We start from the raw sequence: 21,369 nt of genomic DNA, 5'->3' as shown, positions 1-21,369 counted from the left end.
AAAAAAAGCCTACCAAATAGCTTCAAACAAATTGCTCTGTTGCTGAAGAACACTGGGGAAATAGAATTTAAATGAACAACTGTGCCTTTTAATCCACATCTCCTGGGCCCTTTACTGTTTAACTGTCCTCATTATTTTTTCCACCTTCTCTCCAACTAGCTGAGCCGAGTTACTGGTCTAGACAGAGCCGGGGAAAGCTATAGGCACACTGCCCCCTGACCTCAGCAAGACATCTGGCAATGCCTGTCCCTGCAACACTGTACATAGACGGAGAAGCATGTGTGAACTCGGCGACAGCACATTCCAGTGCATTCATCGTTAGTCACCTACACTCAACATCCAACATATTCAACACTGACTGAGCAAATGTTTACTGGGAATCTGCTCTGCTTTAGGTTCTACAAGGATAGGAGTGAATATAGATTTTTTTTTTTTGTAGAGGACACTGAGAAGTAAATAGAGGCTTTAAAAAAGATACACACACACGGAAGCACTACATGTATAAATACATATGTAATTTTTAAAAAGATAACTCTAATCTTGAGTGGAGAATAGATTTCATCCAATCCAACAGTGGATATTGAAATATAAAAATAATTTTGAAATGTCATAGGTGAAGCATGCTATATCTTTATATATAATGATATATGAAATATCTGTTAATAGACTATTATGTTCAGAGTTCCTACTCATACTCCTTCCACCCCCAAAGACCCCCCTATTATTACATTTTGCATTAGTGTGGTACATTTGCTACAGGAACCAATACTGAGGAACCAACATTGGTATATTATTTTAACTAAAGTCCTTAGTTACCATTAGGGTTCACTCAGTGTTGTACCTTCTGTGGGTTTGGACAAATGTTTATTTGTATCCATCATATTGTGGTGTCATTATTATCATGTATCTCCATATCATGTGCCCACCATTATAGTATCATACAGAATAGTTTCATTGTCCTAAAATTTCTCTGTGCTGGACCTACTCATCCCCCGACCCCATCACTAATCTTTTTTATTGTCTCTATAATTTGATTTTTCCAGAAGGCCATATAGTTGCAGTCATGCAGCATGTAGCTTTTTCTAGTTGGGTTCTTCCACTTAACAATATGCATTTAAGTTTCATCTATGTCTTTTCATGGTTGGATAGTTCATTTCATTTTATCACTGAATGCCATTCCATTTTGTAAGTGTGCCACAGTTTGTTTATCCATTCACCTACTAAAGGACATCTTGGTTGCTTCTGAGTTCTGGAAATTATGATAGAGCTGTTATAAACATTAAAAATCAGATTTTCCTGTCGCCATAATTTTCAACTCATTTGAGTAAATGCCAAGGAGTAAAATTAATGGATTGTATGCTTAGAGTAAGTTTAACTTTGTAAGAAACTGCCAAACTGTCTTCTAAAGTGGCTATCCCATTTTGCACCCCCACCAGCAATGAATGAGAGTTCCCGTAGCTCCACGTCCTCTGCCTTATTTGGTGTTGTCAGCGTTTTGGATTTTGGCCACTCTAATAGGTGTCTCATTTTTGTTTTAGTCTGTCATTCCTTAATGACATATGATGTTGAGCATCTTTTCATACACTTGTTTGCCATCTATATCTTCTTTAAGGTGTCTGTTTAGATCTTTTACCCATTTTTAAATAAGGTTGTTTATTTTCTTATTGTTGAGTTGTGAGAATTCTTTGTACATTTTGGATATAAATTCTTAATCAGATATGTGTTTTGTAAATATTTTCTCCTAGTCTATGGCTTGTCTTTTCATTCATTTAACAGTGTCTTTCAGAGGGCAGACGTTTTTAATTTTGTGAAGTCCCCACTTGACAATTTTTCTTTCATGGATTGCGCTTTTGGTGTTGAATCTAAAAACTCATTGCCAAACCCAAGATCACCTAGACTTTCTCCTATTATATCTTCTTAGTGTTTTATTGTTTTATTTTTATTTTTTATAAATTATTTTTTAATGGGGATAGGTAATTAGGTTTTATTTATTTATTTTAATGGAGGTACTGGGGATTGAACCCAGGACCTCATGCACGCTAAGCAAGTGCCCTACCACTGAACCACCCCCCGACTAGAAACCACTTTGAATGGAATTATCAAACAGACAGTGTTATTTTTGAGGAGAACAATTTCATTTCTATCAAATTTTGCCACACTGTACCTTTCCCTGCCTCATTAAAACCCTGGCCATATATTGCTGCTTTTCCATCTAAGGAATGTCTGTTCTTTAAATAGCACATGGAACTCCTACTAGTGTGACCTTTCTTCTTGGCAGGTCATCTGACAATATTAACTAGAATTCTTTGTACCACGGTTCCCAGAAGAGCAGGAGACCTTCATATTCAGAGAAGCTTCATTGTCAAAACAGTCTGAGTAGACTGCCAGAAATGACCGACTTCCTTTGCTCTGAAGAAGTGTCTTTTGTGTTTGCCATGAGTGGACATCAAAGGGACACTGATGGGTCTACACTGGTCCCACTGCTTGTAGAGAGCCCCACCCCCGAGACGGGTCTGTTTCAGGGGCGTGAGAGGACGTTTTCTGAATGATGCTGGCAGCAAAGGGCAAGCAACCACTACTGCGGGGGGCTCTTCGCACAACATGATCATGTGTCCCTACAGGCGGCAGAGCATAGTAGTGGCACATCAAGAGCATGTGACATTCAATGTCAATGCAGGCTGGCAGGAAACCAGGAATGCAGCTTAGTGAGGACAGGAGCAAGGCCCCCTCCCCCTCACCCCCGCCCCGGAGGACCTGAGCAATGAAATGGGTTAAGAACAACAACTCAGGGGAGGGTATCACTCAGTGGTAGAGCACATGCTTAGCATGCACGAGGTCCTGGGTTCAATCCCCAATACCTCCATTTAGAAGGAAAAACAAAACAAAACAAAAAACAACAACTCAAGAAAACACATGCAGTTATCACAACTGGGGCGCAAATGGCAGACTTTGAAACAAACTGGTGAATGCAATCAGCAAACAAGGTTAGAATCTTGGAGACTATCTGGTTGCCTCATATGATTTATGGGACTAGAGAAATGTGTGAATCCTCATACCGAAATTTATGTTGCAAGGTGAAAATACAATTCTAACTTCCCAGTGAACCATGATTTAAGCTACCTAGGGCTGAGCGTGTGGAAGTATGTCTTTGAGGGACACACTTTGAGAGAGATCATAAGAAATGCTTTTAATTTGTAAAAGTCACCCATAATTTTTAATCTTTTTCTTTTGGAGGTCAGCCAGAATTTTAAATCTTCTACACTAATCATTGTAGTAATACAGGCGAGTGAAGGTGGTGGTGATGGAAGGGACATCAGAGACAAGGTCATGGACGGAACAATGACTGGAGTGGAGTAGGGAGGGGAGAATCATGAGCAGGGAAATATTGTGTAGAATGTTTCCTTGGTGTTAGAAGATAAGCTAAGGCATATTAAACTTTTTTTTTAGTTTCTTTGAGCAAAAATCAGTTGGAATGGAGCAGTGTCAGACCAGACATGGTTAGAAGCCATCCAGCAACGGGAGCTCCCGGGGAGACTTTTACAGAGAAAAGATGGAAGCAAAGCAGGAAATGACGGGTCGGCTATAGCTCAGAGCCTAGCTGGCTGGTTGTGACTGGTGATCCATAGGTTTGGAGTTTGTAACTGTGAGGCTTCGACTTTGGTTTGCCTGGTAAGCTGCCGAGGCCTTAGTACCACCAGGAGGTCTTAATGGCCCCCTTGCTGAGTTAATTTAACACTGGTTTCAGGAGTGGCTTGGACAACTGAGTGGACAATGATGTTAACACAGAGTAGGGACAGTCTGATGCCTGGAGTCAAAACCTGACTCCATTTTAAACAAATAATCCAATCAAAAATAGGCAGAAGACGTAAACGGACATTTCTCCAATGAGGACATACAAATGGTCAATAAGCACATGAAAAGATGCTCAATATCACAGATTATCAGAGAAATGCAGATTAAAACTACAATTAGGTATCACCTCACACCAGTCAGAATGGCTATCATTAAAAAGTCTATAAACAATAAATGCTGGAGAAGGTGTGGAGAAAAGGGAACCCTTCTATACTGCTGGTGGGAATGTAGTTTGATGCGGCCATTATGGAAAACAGCCTGGAGATTCCTTAAAAAGCTAAAAATAGACTTACCATATGATCCAGCAAGTCCACTCCTGGGCATATATATGGAGAAAACGCTAAGTCTCAAAGATACATGTATCCAAATGTTCATAGCAGTACTATTTACAATAGCTAAAACATGGAAGCAACCTAAATTTCCATTGACAGATGACTGGATAAAGAAGTTACGGTATATATACACAGTGGAATACTACTCAGCCATAAAAAAGAATAAAATAATGCCATTTGCAGCAACATGGTTGGACCTGGAGATTATCATACGTAGTGAAGTAAGCCAACCAGAGAAAGACAAATATCATAGCTCACTTACATGTGGAATCTTAAAAAATGACAGAAATGAACTTATTTACAAAATAGAAACAGACTCACAGACATAGAAAACAAACTTATGGTTACTAAAGGGGAAAGGAGAAGGGAGGGATAAATTGGGAATTTGAGATTAGCAGATGCAAGCTACTATATATGAAATAGATAAACAACAAAGTCCTACTCTATAGCACAGGGAACTATATTCAGTATCTTGCAATAACCTATAATGAAAAGAATATGAAAAAGAATACATATATATGTATAACTGAATCACTACGCTGTACACCAGAAGCTAGCACAACATTGTAAATCTACTATACTTCAATTAAAAAAAAAAAGACTCCACTTTTTACTTTCTGTGTGAACCTGAGCCAAGTACTTAACCTCTCTCAGCCTTTACCTATAAAAACAAGAATAATTCTACTTATAAAGTTGTTGTGAGAACTAAATGAGAGTTTATATACTAATGTGACACTTATATTGAGTGTCTAGTAATTGCCAAACTCTGAATTCAAAGTCCAGTGTGCTGGGAGAGGCATGCAAAAATAACCAACGCACTACAGCGAGACAAGTGGAAAGCGCTGAAGTGTCAGTGTGCGTCAAGTGTTCGAGGAGCCCACAGTCAGACCGCGGCCATGTTAATTTCCATGAGCTTCCGTTTCCTCAGTTGGGGATAATGACAGCCACCAACTTGGGGAGTGATGGTGAGGGTTAAGTGAAATAATCCATGAAGAATGCTCAGCACGGTGCCCGGAACACAGCAAGCACTCCAGCGATGTTAGTTATTTTATTAACATTTATTACTGTGGGGAACTCTGGGGGTCATGGGCTCTGAGGGACTCAACGACATAGCAAGGTCACAGCTAGTTAGTAGCAGAGCCCTGACTAGGGATCCAGGCTATAATTTTATGCTCAAAATGAAAGCAGAACCCTGGACTCATCCATCCTACTTTTTCTACTGGAGATTTTTAAAGAGGGGATTGGAGCCTTCTGTGTAACACAGGGACTTCAGTGACTTTTCCCAAAGGAAATGAATTCACTTAATCTTTGAATGAGCTCATGTGTAAAAGGATTACCTACTTTGACAGGTAAATCAGTCTGCAGTACCCAGAAATTCACTTTGTCTTACTGGACATCTTTGGTTTTGTGCTTTGTTTTGTATTTTTTCCCCCAGGCTACGTATTTATCTTATCTCAGCCCTCTAAGCACCTTGTTCTCTGCAGTCCATTTGATTTACATATCAAAGGAAAACGAAAGTAAAAAGAATAGGTTCCACTTGTAATCAACATCCATTTACTGTCTATTGTGGTTTAGAAGCTCTTTGCTGGCACAGTGGGTGGAAAGAGGCAAAGAAGAGTCTCCACCTTTGAGATGGTTACTGTTTTGTTTCAGTAAACAGGATCTAGATGCAATGAGAAAATAATAATTCTAGAATAACGTATAGTTATTCCATGGTGACATGGGGTAGATTGTATATATTCCCACAGAGGAGACAAAGGCAACTGGTGTCCCACTGGGCAGGGGCTAATGAAGGTGTATGGAGAGAAACGAGCCATCTCCTCGGCCAGAGCTGTGCTAGGTGTTCTGTACAGTACCTGCAAGGTTCCAAGTCAGCTCTAAAAATGGTAGAGATTGGCAGAGAGAAAGGCAGGCAGTAGCTCTCCTTAGAATCATCTAGTACTAAACAAACAAACAAGCCTGCACCCAGGCCCCACCCTCAGAGATCCTGCCACTTCCGCGGGGCAGGGAGCCCAGGTATCCACAGCTTATGAAAGCCCCCAGGTGGGCTGACCTGCAACCAAGGCTGGGAACCTCTGCTCTGGGGCAAAGACCAGATGAGAAATATCGCCAAATGTGTGTGGAGGGCTAACGCATATGAAAGTGTTTCCTAAATAACACAATACTGTATGAATAAAGTCTCATTGTTTTCCTGTGAGAAAAACCATAGAAATTCCAAATGAGTATCAAATGATATCAAATGGTACTCTGCTCTTCTGGCTAGGTAGCTTTTTAAGGTCACTTCCAGATTCAGCTAGGAAACCAATGATGTGAGCAATAAAGTGGAAGAGAAGAGAAAAATGATCAAAATAGAAGGCAGAAGACATGAGAGAGAACAGCAGAGCGAGGTCCCAGGGTAAGTGGAGGCTCCCCGTCACGTCTTTATGATATTGTGACACACTGTTCCACAGACCAGGAAGACCTGTGGTGAACAGTCTGGATTCTTATCCCTATAAGGTTTTTGCATGGAACGTCACTGACTCCTATGAGTTCTAGCCAAGGAGTTTATAACATGATCTGTTTCCCTTGGAATTAGCCTTTAAAAATGTATTTATTCATCTAACATTTAAAAGACCTCCCCCAACCCCAACTGTGTTAGATGCTGGGAACACAAAGATCACTAAGGCATGGCTACTGCTTCTAAAGACCTTATTTAGTAAGGGGAGACACATTTAATTTAATAAATGCCACAAAATGCTGTGGTGCTATGACAGATGGGTTAGGTAGTTAGATAAGTGCGGACACTGGACAGGTAAGTGGAGGAGAGGATGGTCTGGAACAGGGCGGTATACCCGCCTTCAGCACAAAGGGGCTTCACTTCCTCTAAATGAGTGCCAGCAAGAAGCCCGCCAGCCTCTGACAGCCGAAGCTGCATGGTAGCAATAGGACCTAACTGCACATGACCCGATGCTCATTGTAATGTAATCAGCATTGCGGTTTAGGCAACCCCCCTCCATGGGTTTATCTGTGTGCATCATGGGTAAGGACATGCACAAAATGGGACAAGCATGACTAAGGACTCCAGGGGCAAGAGCCGTCAATCAGTCGAGCCCACCTCTAAGCGAGGGTATGAGAGAAGGGGCAAACGAATACCACGGCTATCTGCTCTTGGATCAGCCTGCCTCCCACTCTTAGAGCTGCGCTTTCCCTTTGCTAATAGAACCTTTAAAATCTTTTGCTACACAAGTTTTCTGTCTCCCATTAGAATTTTTATCTTTCAGGCAGACAAGACCTGGGGTCTTTTCCCTTCCCCTTTTGGGGTAACAGATGTATGTCTGGGGAACCGAGGGGACACAAAGGACGAGGAGGTGCTCCCAGGCAGAGCAAACTCACACTGTGGGTCAAAGAGCTTGGGATGGTCAAGAAGACGCAGGTAGATCCAACTGACCAGTTAAAATTCTGTTCTTGGAGAGGGTGGGATAAAGGATAGGTCCAAGGTAGAGAGGTGGCAGACGGGGCCAGGGGGACACATATACAAAGATGCCAATGGAAGTGTAACCCATAAAGCCAGTCTTTACAAGACTTGGCCTCATACAATGAGTTTATAGTTCCCAGATATGCCTTCAATGAAGCCAATTTAGTATTTAAGAGAAATTCCAGAACGTGCAGAGTTGAGAGTTGCCTGGGAGATGGAATGCTCAGACAGCTACTCCCCAGTAGACTCTGCTCCTGAATTCCTGAGTGTTCAGTGTCTGTCTTCGCTGTGAAAAAATAGATTTTAAAACATGGAAATGTTTACTGTTTAGTGCTGGGTTGGACTGTTTACCAGTCACTGAGTGAAGACGAAAGACACGTCTCATTACACAATGCTGCCTACAGTTAAAACAACATCGTGGTTTCTCTTCTTCTCCTTTATTGTCTCTTTTTGAAACTGGGTTAATAACTCCATCGGAGCAGGGGTGGGGGATTTTCATCAGTACCAGATCATTTCCCCTGCCTTCTCTCCCTGGGATTTCCAGTGTCCTGACACTTGATTTTCTCTAAAATTTCCATCCCTCTCTTGGTTTTCCATGAGCTCCCATGGTCTCTCCCTGTGAACACTACCTCTCAGATACCCTTGCTTTTCTAACTTCTTACCTGGAACCATCTACCTGATCCTTTGCCTAAGTTTTCCTCCCCTCCTTCCTTCCATCTTCCTTATTGAAATGTAGTTAATGTACAATGTGTTACTTGCAGGTGTACGACATAGGGATTCGACATTGAAATACATTATGAGACGATCACCACAATAAGTCTAGTAACCACTTGTCCCCATAAAAAGCTACTGCAGCACCGCTGACAATATTCCCTATGCTAAATAAATCATATATCCCATGATTTATTTATTTTATAACCAGAAGTTTGTACCTCTTAATTCCCTTCACCTATTTAGCCTAGCCTCCCACCCTGCCTACTCTGGCAACCACCATTTGTTCTGTTTTTGTGTGTGTGTCTGTTTTTGTTTTGTTTCGTTTTGTTTTTTAGATTTCACATACAAGTGAGATCATATGGTGTTTGTCTTTCTCTGTCTGAGGTATTTCATTTAGCATAATACCCTCTAAATTCATTCATGTTGTGGCAAATGGCAACATTTCAATTCTTTTTATGGCTGAGTAATATTTCATTCTGCGTGTGTGTGTATGTATGTGTATTACATCTTCTTTATCCATGGACACGTAGGTTGCTTCTAGATCTTGGCTATTGTAAACAGGGTTGCAATGAACATAAGGGTGCATATTCTTTTTGAATTAGTGTTTTGTTTTCTTTGGGTAAACATGCAGAAGTGAAAATGCTGGACTATATGGTAGTTCTAGTGTTAATTTTTTGAGGACTCTCTATAATATTTTCCATAATGGCAGCACCAACTTACATTCCCACCAACAGATGTATTATTTAATCAAAATGTTAATTTTCTTTATGTCATCTGATTTCCAAATAGTATAATAAGTAAAAACCATTTTTTAAATCATTACCAGGAAGAAAGAGACCCGAAAGCCATTTTAACTTGGGTTTTAGCTTTCAGGCAGACTCGAACCCTATTATCCCAATAATACATTCCATTTCCATTTCCAGTCTCTGGACTGATGAGTATCAAAATGTTTGTTCGTTTACATGTCCTCACTTTGTCGCATCCTTTCAGATAGCTGGATGTTTCTGCTCTGTAGTCAGTGTGGTGAACTGATTAAGAGCTGGGGATCTGCGTTTGCTTGGGTTCAAGTTCCAGCTCTTTCCTCACCAGCTGTGTGGCCTTGTGCAAGTTACTTCAACCTCAGTTTTCCTCAACCGTGCAATGGGAATAACAGCAATAATATCTACTTCCTTAAAAATATGCATAAAGCACTCAACATAGTATCACTATAACTTCAGCTCTCCCAGCACTATGGATCTATTACTTATAGTGACTCACTGCCAGGCACCCTTGAATTTTTCAAATCCTCTCTCTTACTCAACTAGGTCAAAGAAATCAATGCGATTCCTCTAACAGTGCCTCCAACCGGAGGATCTCCCGAGATTTCAGCCATTTCAGCTGCTCTTTTCTGAACTATCTTCAAGTTTCACCGGCTCTCTTCAGTTTTAGGATTTCTAACTGAGCTCAGTCCTCTGAAAAAACACCTGCTTAGAGAAGCAGAACCATTTGCGACTTCAAAATTACATCAGATTGTTTTTTGGAAAGGTCCGTGAAGACTGTAGCCTTTCCGTTGCCAGTGGGAGTGGACTATTATTAGCACCTACTTCTGCACGGAGCTTCTTGGATTCCGTTCTGGTTTTGAAGGGGGGAAATTACAGGATGTTTCTCGTGGCAGGACTAAGATCCCTGAAGGGCTGTAATGGTTGGTAATGATGGTCTGTTTTCTCTTTAGCACTGACAAAAAGTTGAGTTGTTTTACTTTTTTTTCTTTCTTTTTTTCCCAGTAGAGGGGATAAATTAGACCGAGGAGGTTAAAAAAAAAAAAAGTTGTAGATTTAAAAGAACTTAGATATCCAGCATTCTTTCTCCTATAAATGGTTTTCCTATCTCATTGTACTCAATCAAGAGAAAAACAGTGGAAAATATTTTCACTAGCCAGAACCTAGCTCCCTGAAACCATGATTTAAATAGATTAGAAATAGAAACTTTATGAGAAAACATGAAATAACGTCAAGCTAGCTGACCTCAGTGATTAACCAAAAATCAACTGCTAGGGTATGTTCATGTATAAATTAAATCAGCCCAACCTCTTATTCCTTGTGCATATAACATTGTACTAAAATTTAATTTCCATAGAAGATGAGATTTTTGTCTGTTTTGTTCTCTGTTCTGCCTTCATCCATTAGAAGAGTACTTGGCACACTAGTAGGCATTCAGTTGATATTTATCAAATGGATTGATGAAAGAATGGAAACAGAATGTTTGGTCCTGGAAAAATGAGAAGTGATAGTTCAGAATTATGAAGCAGAGGCACTGTAAGGTCTGTAATAATTAACCATAATATCAATAATGTTAGACTGGAACTGTACCTCTTCAAGCAAAACAGCTGACTTGTAAGTATTTAGAAAGAAACAGACAAAGTGCTGACTTTTTAAAAGAAATGACTGATTAACTGGAAATATTATTTCATCAGAATGGTCCACCAATTCCAATTAATTGAGGCTTCAAGTTTAAGAAGAAAGGTGCAGACCTTGCATTTGGTAATAAAACTTTATGAAAACCAGTCCTTCAGTGAAGCATCCCCAGATGTTCTGATGAGCTTTGTCGGTCCCTTCTTTCATCTTTGAGAAGAGGCCACCTCAATTTGCACTCCACATTATTTTTCTTGTACTTAACTGAATCTAGCTAATCTTGGCACCAAAGGTCCTGTCTGAGCCTTTCAGAGATGCAGATGAGAAGCAGAGAAGGGAAGATGGGAATCAGGTGTTAGGATCTAAAGTGTGATTGCAACCTCGTGGGAGGTGACTGGGCTCTTCGTAAAGCAAATTACGGCAACACTTCCATTTGTAATTTGTATCATCTGGATACAACTTTGTATCATTAATCCTTCTTTACTTTTCAGCATGAAAAATGACAGGCAGTTGCCTCTGGGCTTCTGGAAACGATGGTAAAGCATTTTTATGTCATCCAACATGAAGAAGGTCCTTCTTACATTAACTTCATGAATACATTTACGGTGCTGTCCTCCTTTTCTGTTTCTCCTTTATTTTCTGAGATGGTGGCAGAGCTATTTGAGATATCCAACTGTTGGCATTCCATGATCTGAAAGTCAACCTGATCTTATCTGGCCTCACCAGCCCATGGGATTTCCTGTAGCAGCCCTCCATCTTCTCGAATAGTACCTGAGCATCCTCTCCCTCAAGTTGGCCCTATTTATTCTGGGGACTCCCCAGAGACGTGCTTCACATGTGCCTGCAGACACGTCTCTCAGATACGTGGTGTCCATCATGTTCTCCTTGTCTTTGCCCGCCTGCCATTTGATTTGCCAACCACTGCCAAGTGCCATGGTCTGAGGTAAGGATGCCAGTGTTCATGCCAAAGGGGTGGGTGTGGTGCTGGGTTTTGCGCAGAGTTGAGGAGAAAGGCCCTTTCTCTAATTCCTTGCGACTCCGGGTCACTGGGCCTTTAAGCAGATCTGTTTACATCTGGAGTCCTTTCTAGTGTTCCAGGTTCTGGCCCCTTCCCTCACTTACAGTCTTACGAATTCTCCCGCGACAATAATTGTGTCCGTATCTGGCTCTCGTTCCTTGGCCAGAATTATTTGGGAAACATTCCTTAAGTTCCTAGTTGCCACCCCCTTTTACCAAGCACCACCCCCCTCCCACCAACCGCCTGGCTGGGCCGACGCATCAGCTGGACACAGAGGCCACAGTCTTCATCCCGCCCCTCTCCTCCCGCACTCTCTCTCGGACCAAACTCAGCCGCAAGCAGAAGCCCCGCCGGCATCACTGGTACAGAGAGGTTCCGTGTGAGTGCGGTCGGGGCACAGCGGGGGGATGGGGTGAACGTGCCCATCAGCAGTTGGTTAACCGCTTTCTTACAGAAGGAATCCTTTTTCTCTCCTTTGTGAAGTGGTGAAACAAAACCTAATCACCTTGGTCTCTCTCCACACGTTTCCTTCAGGGCACCATTCAGCTGAGTGCCGCCCACCAGCCCTTCCAGTGCCTGGCGGTGAGTCATCCCTTTGTTGAATACAAAGGGCCTTTGTGGAGCTGTTTCTTAGGGACAGGGAGTTCTTCACCCAAGCCCAGACTAGAATTTGTGTTTGCGGGGTGCCTTGTAAGTGGCAGCAGCCCTTTCCAGTCCTCCAGAGCAATGAAGAACAGGCAGTCTACGCCGTGTGACACAAAATGCATGTTTTACGGCAAGGCAAGACAAATTTAAACACAAAGCACTTTCTCTGCCCTTTCACCTGCTCTGTCCCTTCTATCGCAGACTGTGTATCCGCATTGTGCACAGACCAAACCTCCCCCATCAGCACAAATACCTGCTCAGCCATGAAGAGCGTCAACAAGACAGCTCCTTGTAAGATAACATTCCTTCTTGACCTTGAAAGGGGCCACGATGACCGTCCGATCTGGACTGTGTAAACTGTCAATAATACGTCATCCAATGTACAGCCCTCTGTCTCAAAGAACTTTACAACTGTGCCTGGAACAGTTCTCGGGCTTTCTGAGATGCTCTTCCCAGGTTATAATTTGGCTCGAATAAAAATTTCCATTTCTTTCTTAGGTCAACTAATTAATTTTTTGTCGACAGCCTGCTCAATCCACTCAGGCTCCTCGGAGCCTCTGTGGCAAAGGGATGGTCTTTTAACTTGTTTTCCCTCCTTCACTTCTTCACACAGCTGCAGTTCCATCTTCTTGCTGTCCTCGCTGGGGACAGCCATGACTTCTCTTCCTCATGTTTTCCTGATTTTAGCTGATCCGAAATCCAGACACTTTTTAAGAAGGAAAAGTACTGGGCAATAATATTATTTAAAGAGCCACTGGCCAGAACTCATCAATATTAAAAGGAACAGACAGGTTTCCAAATTCCCAAATGGAATTTCTATACATTAGAAACATTTATGACCCGACATTTAAAAACCAGTATAATATTCTAGATAATGACCAAATAAGATTAATTATGAGGTTTGGCTCCTTTGGAAAAAAAGCCTTGAACTAATTTAATTCATGGATATGCGGATACTGTGCAAGTTAATATTGATTTAGTAACTCAAATTATATGAGAGCCCAAGAATGGATAAATAGTTTTTCATTGAACTTGGTTTTATTGCCCAGATATTATGGGCATTTGGCCCACTTTGCTTCTAGGATAATGTAAAAAAAAAAAAGAAGAATGAAAGAAAGAACAAATTTAATGTCTAAGATCAGATTCCTAAGCTAAAGCTACTACCATATATATGTTAACTGTAAATATTCTATTCAACTAGCAATTTAATTTTTCCACAATTTGTGATTCAATCTCCTCTACTAACCACCAACAGTAGAGAATGGGTGAAATTTGAGAAGGAATGTAAAAGAGGTATTTAAAAATAATTCTAAGTGTTACTGTGTCTAGATATATAAAACTATGGTATATTTATGAGTTATAAGCAGCAATAAGAAGCCTCATTTTGGAGGCTTACTATGTACCAGATACCTTGTGAGACTCACACTTACATCATCTCATTTAATCTATGCAGTAGATAGTTTTAATTCCCATTTTACAGATAAAGAAACTAGAGCTCAGTGATAGTAAGTAACTTGTCCACCGCTAATGGCAGGCCCAGGATTTGGACCCACATATATCTGATTCCACAGGTTATACATTTAACCTTTATGCTGTGAGGCAAGACAAAGGAAGACACTTAAGAAACAAAAAATTAAATCCCAGTGTGCAAAAGTACATGTCAGTTATTTTTTTATCCCCTCATAAAATTGTCACGTTCATTCCAATTGGCTAAAGGTCTGAAAAAGTAAACGCTGGAAGAGATGAGGAGCCAAGAGCAAGAGGGTTGGATGTACGTCAAGACCAGTGGGTGCGGTACTCCAGAGGGCAGCCAACTGGGAACACAAAGGAAGCACAAGTCTGAGGGCAGCCAGGAATCAGGGCACCAGGGTGAGCAGGGCAGGAAGACGCTACAGCAGGACATCGCACACAAGACAGGGGTGAGAGGGGTTGCAGGAGACGAGAGGGCAACGGGAGAACCAAAGCAGAGGTGTGTACCAAGGCAGCTTGATTGTGGCTGCTCCTGCTGCTGCATCTACATTTTCTGAGAATTCCCCATGTCAATAGCCAGTCTCAGCAGAATCCATCTGGAGGGAGATCAGGCAGTTTGGTGCCCTAAGCTGAGGCAGAAGGAGCATCCACAGTATCTGTACAGGAGAAAATCCTGGCTAAAGGCTGTATTTTAAAGATTCCAGGTAAGTAAGTACCAGAGAGTCAGACACTCCGTGGGCTTTGCTTCTTCAACCCCCATGACTACTGCTCCTTCTTTTTTTTGGGGGGGGGGTTAGTTCCGGGAAATAATTAGGTTTATTTACGATTGGAGGGACTGGGGATTGAACCCAGGACCTCATGCATGCTAAACACCACACTCTACCACTGAGCTATACCCTCCCCCTGCTCACTGCTTCTTACAGAGCTCTACCAGAGGACGCCCACATGTCTCCCAAGGGCAAAAATCAGTTCTCAGAGACAGCTCGATCTGAACCCACAAAGAAAACATTTTCCTAGCTACACTGCAAATGACAAGGCCCCTCTCATTAAATTCCGTGAGTCCCAAATTGTTCAGAGCCAAGTACCTAAACCAGTTAACCCTCTTCTGTTTCCATTTTGCGGGACATGTTCTGATTGCTGACTCTCCCCTTCGAATGTAGTACTGGAAACTGTACGTTTCCTTCTACACGTGGCTTGGCTCTCTGCTGAGAGTACAGTGAGCTGTGCTCCTTCCTTAACCTGCACCCTCAGCTTTTACGTTGCATTAGCATTGTAACCTGCCACGTCACGCTGGTATCGAGTTCATGGCCACCGAAAACTGCTAGATCTTTTTTCACTGAAAGGCCATTATCAAGCCAGCTGTCCATCTTACATTTATGAAAACCCAGTTAAAAATAACTTTTGCATGGGTCTTTGCCTGTAGGCCCGTTCATTTCTCTGTGGTTTCAGCGGCCCAACGTTCCACATTGCCGCGATCAGACGGAACTCCAGCCTGCTGATGACGTCACCGAAACCGACAGGGTCAACCCTTCGGGCTCTGAACTAGCTGCAGATACAACAGAACACCTTCTGTGTCTTCAGTGAATTAAACAATTTCCTATCAAAGTCACCAATACTTATTGAACACATGTTCTGAATGAGCCACTTTTCTACATGGGAGGATAAATGAGATGTATTGATGACGTACGGATAAACTGGACAGAACTAGACCCCAAGAGGCTCATGACACCTGGGGGGACAGGAATGGACGCGGCTAGGCTAAGTACTGTATGATATGAGTAAAGTCCTGAGACAGCATTGAAAATGATCTAGTACTGAATTGCTGTCGCCATTGTTTCAGTTTCTTATATAGAGCTGTCCGTGGGTATCAGAGGGGGATTGGTTCCAGGCGATTGGTTAAAAATACCAAATTCATAGATGCTTAAACTCCTTGTACAAAATGGTGTAGGACAGTCCGGTCCTCTGTAACCATGGGTTCTGCATCCACGGATACGGGAGGGCCGACTGTAGGTCATCTTCACTAAACCAGTCTGTTTTCAAATTTCCAATTGGTTAGTGTGGTACCAGTTCAACCTGAAGCGAGGTCTGTATAGAGCAACAGGACCAAGCGATGGACTGAGGACACTGTTGACCATGCACTGAGCACAGGAGCACAGGAGAACGTGAGAACTAAGGATACTGATGCACGTAACCAATACATTAGAAACACACGAGTATCTGATCGTACCAGCACTGCCTGTGATTTCAGCTTTGAGACAACAGCGATGTGAAAGGCAGTGCACAAGACAGAGTCGTCTCACGTGGGCTTCCCCTTCTGCAATACAAAGAGAGCAAGAAAGCAACGGAGAACAAAGGGACCCCCACCTGTAATGGTAAACGTTGGCCACTAACCACTTTACAGCCTCAGGAATAGCTCAGACGTGCCACAGCTCTGCAGCTGGTAGCCAGCCACCAAGTCTGACCACACAAGTTTTGGTAGCTGAAGCTGAAAGAATTATTTGGGTGGTTGACTAATTGTTCCTTTACATGGCCTTCCAGATAGAAGGAGGGGGAGGAGGAGGAGGAGAAAACCTTTCTGCCCAGTTTTTACTAGGCTGCCAGATCTACCTTGGCTTTGTTCACATTTACTAATCCGAGTCTCAGCAAGAACAAGAGATTACTTATTCAGATGTGGGGCTCTTAGTATTTTACCCCAAAAGCAGTGACTCAAACTTGAATATAACTGACAGAAGGGAGACTTCTTTCATAGCATCTAGCCCCTATTCAGAGCTTTCTTTTCCCCCCGACACCCTCTGCCCTAGGAGAGCCTCATGCAGCCTGACTGGTGCTGTCCTGGGCTCTGGTCTTGAGGAAGGCACCAAACTACGTCTTCCCCAGACGGGGCCCCAGCTCAGACCTTTCCTTAAGCCTGGATCGTGCGTAAGGCTGCTGCTGTCCTGGCCAAGAGGCATGCCAGAGCCAGCAGCCCAAAGATGTTCAATTGACTTTCTGTTTGTTTTGCTTTGTATTTCCTCCCCTCCCTCCCTTGCTGCCTTCCTAAGTCATTTGAGAATTTTATTACTAAAGTTCAAAACTCAGTTCTTGGCCAAGGCAAGTATAAATACAATTTTTGAAAGATGTAATAAAGATGAAACAAACAGTTAATAGACAGTCGATGGAGCAAATAGAATCAGAGAGTTGAAAAATGGTGCTGGAACAGTACCATTGGATATTCCTATGCCAAAAAAAAAAAAAAAGAAAAGAAAAAAGAAACCTGACTGTTTCTTGAACCATATATAAAAATGAACCGAAAATGTATCATAGACCTAAGTGTTCAACGTAAAACTGTAAACATTCTAGAATAAAACATAGGAAAAAAATCTTTGTGACCGTGTGTTCCTGAGATTCCTTAGGTATGATACAAGAGCACAAACCATAAAACGAAAAATGATAAATTGTACTTTATTACAATTATAAGCTTTTCTTCTTTGAAAGACACTTAAGAAAATAAGACTTGCTACAGACTGAAAGAAAATATTTGCAGAGCACGTATCTAATCAAGGACTTGTAGCCAGAGCACGTTAAGAACTTTCCAAAGCTCAGCGATAAAGGAAAGAAACAACCCAGTTTAAAAAAAGAAAAAGCACAAAGGATTTGAAGACCTTTCACCAGAGAAGATATACAGAGGGCAAGTAATCAACATTGTTAGTGATTAGGGAAATACAAATTAAAACCACAGTGAGATACCAGCTATTAGAATGGCTAAAAGAAAAATCAAACCAATACCCACTGCTGGGGAGGAAGCAAAGGAACTGAAACTCATACACTGCTGTGGAAATGTACAATGGTCTAGCAGCTTGAACAACAATTTGGCAGTTTCTTATGACATTAAACATATACTTACTTACCTTATGACTCAATAATCCTCTTACAAGGTATTTATCCTGGATGCATGAAAATCACATTCACACAAAAACTTGCACCCTATTTTTATAGTAGCTCTATCCAAAATTGCCAGAAACTGGAAACAACCCATGCCTCCTTAGGGGTAAGTGGATAAACAAGCTGTAGTACATCCCCCCCCAGGAACACTACTCAGCAATGAAAAGGAACGAAATGCAGACATAGGCAATGACTTGGATGAATCTCAAGTGCATTGTGCTAAGTGAGAGAAGCCAGAATCCAAAGGATACATATTACATGAATCTGTTTACATGATATTTTGGAAAAGGCAAAATATAGCGACTGAGAACAGATGAGTGATTGCCAATGTCTGGGGGACAAGGAAGGAAACTAACTTACAAAGGGGCGCCAGGGGACTTTTTGGGTGGCAGAAATGTTTATATCTTTATTGGGATGGTATTTACATGCGTGTATACACGTGTAAAACTCCATCAAGCTGTACATTAAGATTTGTGCATTTTACTGAAGGCAAATTGTTTCTTAATTAAAGCATTTAAGAAATAAAGGTGAATGTATGTCCATGTGTAACTGAAAAATTGTGCTCTACACTGGAAATTGACACAACATTGTAAACTGACTGTAAGTCAATAAAATAAAATTCAAAAAAAAGAAATAAAGGTGAAACAAAAACATTTTTAGAAAAAGTGAAACTGAGAGAATTTATTGCCAAAAGACCTACCCTAAAAAGGGCTACTAGATATAAACCTGGACCTTCAAGAAGGAAACAAGTATGTTGGAAATGGTAAATATGAAGGAAAATCCTGTGTATATATATAGTATGTATATTCATTTCCTGAGTTTTTCCCTTCATTTGTCTTTAGGTGGGGGCAGGTAAAATACCAAACACCTACATTATGGAGGAGGAAGGCGGGGGTGGGGAAGAGGGGAATTTTTAGGAAACAAAGAGAAAGTCACCGAATCAATTAGGGATTCCTAGCTCCTGAAATTTGATTCTAGCTGAATGCCATGGTACAGAGTAGATTCAAACTAGGTCCTCAGGATGCCAAACAACCTGGTGAATAAAACAAGTTTGGGCCAACTATTTCCAAGCTTTGCATGTTGGTTGAGCATTTGGTATCCACAACTTGCTGTTAACAGTTATTTAAAAAGATCTGTTAGGTAATTACAATCTCAACTTTTAATTCTAGTATTTGAAGAATTAATTTTACAATAGACAGAATTAGTAAATTGAGGCCCACTTTGGGTAGGATATGTCAAGGTCATGGACCAAGGTTTAAACTGAGGTCAGCTTGATCCCAAATTCTGCTTTATAACCAACACTGCACTGATTTTATTCCTGACTGTTTTCTCATATGTAAAATGAAAATGGTAACAGAATCTATCTCAGTGTTGTTACAAGGATTGAATGAGAAACGTCTGCAAAGTACCTGGGGTATAGTAAGAACTCAATCAATGGGAAGGTGTCCAAAAAAATATATGACCTCTAGTTAATACATTTTACAGCCGCCAAGACTTCAGTGAGGGGGAGTGTGTGGAATTCCCTCTTTTTTTGGACTGATCATTGCACTATCCTATGACCAGAAACACCACCTTAATTCTGCCAGCCTTCTAATCAACCATGCCTTCAGGTAATCAAGGGCTTTTTAAAGGAGCAACAAAAATGCTCTCCTTGTAACTCATTATACTACATAATGGATGAAGGACTGAATTTCAAATAACCCTCAGGTTGTCTCTGGGCACTTTGAATTAGCAATTGTTCCCTCTGAGGCTTACCCCAGCCACATTTTTGTACTCAAACCTGCTCTAAAGCAAAGGATTATCTGATAGTATTTTGGATTAAATATGGATTAAAGGATTTAATTGCATTCCCCTAACATTTATTGAGCTTGTCTTACTTGCTGGACATCTTGCTAGATACTTCCTCATATATATTTAATTCATTTCAAGAAGAATACTTTCTAATGCAGCTGTTACAAACGGTTTCTTCAGCGTCTCAAAATAATATGAAAAACCTGAGAAGTATTTGTGGGGCTCTTATGATCAATATTTAAACAATTGATGAAAACTGTGTATCTTATTTGGGCATTACATTTTTCTTCTAGTATCTCAGAGATTAATTATTTTCACCCTAAAATTACTGATTATGAATCTTCTTTGGCAGGATGGCTCAAATTCCATGATAAATACAGACAATCTGTTTTTCCTCCCACCACGTTCAAGGGGGAAAAATTAATGTGTTTGTTAAGCTAAAGAAATAATAAATAATTCTAAACTTGCCAAAGGGTACTGTAAGTTACATATTAGCTTTGGGGAAAATCTATTTCTAATCCTTCTGATGGCTAATTTCTTCCATCTGTGACCTGCCATAGATTAAACCATCCAACTTAATGCCTGATGGGTCATTTTCAGCCACTTGCTCTGTTTACATGGATCACCCTGAAGTCAGAAATGCAAAGGAAATTTTTAGTGTTCTCTTACCTCATTTCCTTGGTTCCTTTTCCTCTCTTTACTGTCCTGTCTTCCCTACTGCCTCTTTCAACCTGTCTCCCTAAAAACACAGAAATACAAGTTGGTACTTCCCAGCTTTGTTTCAAACTGATTTTCTTTTGCCACCTCCTCAATCCCTTTCCCCAAAGGACGTATCTGTGTTGTTTGGGATCTCAGGAGACAATTCCTCCCTTCTTCAAAACCACCAGGAAAAGGAGAAGTTCACGATTGCCCGTCCTTACCCTTCCCAGCCATGATCTCCTAGCAACTGCTCTGGAGGAAGGCATTGTTATCTCCATTTTACAGGACCAGGGTCGGAGAGTGTAAACAATTTGCCCAAGTTCACAAAGCTGGCAAATGTAGAGCTGAGATCTACACCCAGGTCTTTCTGACCACAAAGGCACACTGTTATTTCACTGTTACCCTGTTCTCTACGATATACTGGATCACACTCAAAATTTATCAGTCTAATGCTCGTAGATTTCCTTGATCAGGATCTTATTTTATACAGCCAGTTTTGTATCAGTCCTAAACTCCATCCAGGCTTTCCTGTCTTATGTCTGAAGGTAAGATGTACCTATTAGCCTGGAATACCCTTCTCTTCTCCTGTCCCAAATCTCCCTATTCCTCAAGACTCATTATGTCCATTTTCCATAGGACCTTTCTGATGCCTCCAGTTCCAGTTTGCTCCTCTTAAACACTTGAGGAGTTTGGAAGATAGTGTATTCCTTGTCTTTCCTCCACCACACCCATCCAACTGCCTCTCCTCCTGAGATGAGTGGTTCCTACAGCTGACAGGCAGGCTGAGCCTTGAGCTGAGCTGGGTTGGGTGGAGAAATCTGGTAGCTGATACATGACTTCTGCCCTTTAGTCTAAATAAGAACCTGGAGTCCTAGGTACAAAGAGACTTTGGACTAGTCTCAGCTGGCCCAAAGGAGATCTGACGGCCTGTGAAGGGAGAGAAATGGCACTGGCACATGTAGGTGCTCCTGGGGTACCTGCTGGACTCCTTGGTCCATCAGGAGAACTGAATAGACGGGTGAAGTCTGCTCCATCCCTGAGGTTGGAAGGTCACTGGCATTTGCAGCTAAGGAAACCACCAGG

At 41.5% G+C, this 21,369-nt stretch overlaps 1 protein-coding gene and 1 long non-coding RNA gene across 8 annotated transcripts in view; one reads left to right on the top strand and one right to left on the bottom strand.

Moving 5' to 3' along the window:
• PCED1B (PC-esterase domain containing 1B) overlaps positions 1-21,369 on the bottom strand; it is a 140,347-nt gene that overhangs the window by 55,539 nt on the left and 63,439 nt on the right. Inside the window, exon 4 of one of the 5 annotated variants that reach the window (XM_014564008.2) lies at positions 20,257-20,326. The exons of the other annotated variants lie outside the window; for them this stretch is intronic. The gene's annotated coding sequence lies outside the window, so the exon portion shown is untranslated. The remainder of the gene's footprint in view (positions 1-20,256; positions 20,327-21,369) is intronic. 5 annotated transcript variants of the gene reach the window in all.
• On the top strand, positions 12,011-17,234 carry LOC116667574. Of its 3 annotated transcripts, none has more exons than XR_004324448.1 (3): positions 12,011-12,139; positions 12,244-12,342; positions 12,607-17,234. It is a non-coding gene; the product is annotated as an uncharacterized LOC116667574 (long non-coding RNA). The 3 variants fall into 3 exon arrangements; XR_004324446.1 differs by having other exon boundaries at positions 12,017-12,139; positions 12,295-12,342; XR_004324447.1 differs by having other exon boundaries at positions 12,244-17,234.

Source organism: Camelus ferus, chromosome 12, assembly GCF_009834535.1.
Source record: "Camelus ferus isolate YT-003-E chromosome 12, BCGSAC_Cfer_1.0, whole genome shotgun sequence".
Taxonomy (NCBI): domain Eukaryota; kingdom Metazoa; phylum Chordata; class Mammalia; order Artiodactyla; family Camelidae; genus Camelus; species Camelus ferus.
This window is presented reverse-complemented; position numbering and strand designations above follow the sequence as displayed.